The sequence below is a fragment of the Octodon degus genome, unplaced genomic scaffold, assembly GCF_000260255.1.
Source record: "Octodon degus isolate 3935 unplaced genomic scaffold, OctDeg1.0 scaffold00122, whole genome shotgun sequence".
NCBI lineage: Eukaryota > Metazoa > Chordata > Mammalia > Rodentia > Octodontidae > Octodon > Octodon degus.
This window is the reverse complement of record NW_004524698.1, coordinates 2096880-2097895: the sequence shown is the minus strand read 5'-3', so window position 1 is coordinate 2097895 and position 1016 is coordinate 2096880. Positions and strand designations below refer to the sequence as shown.

Genomic DNA, 1016 nt, shown 5'->3' with positions numbered 1-1016 from the left:
TTTTTTTTTTAACACTAAAACCTCTGCATTAATTGCAGTGTTGAGACTTTAAGGGGGTTTTGGGTTGCAGTTTGGGTAGTAGTCTCTAAAAAGTTTGCTACCACTGTTAGGTTATATGAACATACACTACCTATCTTCCAACCACTCTTGCCAAAGCAGCTTATACATATATATATGAAATAAAAATTAGGTAAATACCACTTCTTAATTTAAGAAAGAATTATGTAAGAATGGGATTGAAGGAAATATCTTCATGGAAATAATATTCGATTCAAGCACATCTGTTTCAATTAACTCTTATCATAAAAGCAAATATTGAATCACATGGTGTTAGGGAAAAGTTAATTACTCATTATAATTCCAGTCTTCTATCCAAAATAATTTCCAAATTTTGGAAGAGCAATTGGGCCAGGACCTCACTGTAGACTTCCAAGACATAACATAAAGATTTTTTACAGACACAAAGCATTATAAGAGCACTACTATAATAAATACATTTTTAGAAAAGCATAAAATAGCTGAAGCCAGAGATGGAGCTTACAGGCAAAGCAAAAGGTCAATTTTTTAAAATAGCCAACAATATTAATTTTATTTGCATTTATTTTATGCTTAATTTATTCCCATGCCATAAGTTTTTGTTTCTTCAGTTTCTTTTGGGATACCTTTTTCTTCTGTGCAACTTCCTCCTCTGGTCTGGGAACAATTTGTTCCTTTTCTGTAAGGCTCATCTCAGTATGGCAGGGGGAGCTCATGTATGGATTAATCCAGCCATGAGCTCTGTAAGTACGGCAGCACATCTTGGGTGCTTTGTTTATCTGGATATGTTCAATAACCAGAAAATCTACATCTAAACCCTTAAGCTCAGCCTTACTCTGCATTTTTAAGCATGTGCAGCAAAAATTCAGCACTTTTTCTGGGCCACCGACCCTGTGTCCAGCCCCACTGTTTGGCCTGGGCACACCTACCAACTCCACCATTGTAACACCGGAATGGCACACATTGCTTCTTTAATGTGA

The 1016-nt window shown here is 35.9% G+C and overlaps 1 protein-coding gene across 1 annotated transcript in view; it reads right to left on the bottom strand.

The window, feature by feature from the left end:
* The window catches only part of Dgkh (diacylglycerol kinase eta), a 221300-nt gene that overhangs the window by 54724 nt on the left and 165560 nt on the right, over positions 1-1016 (bottom strand). The window lies entirely within an intron of this gene.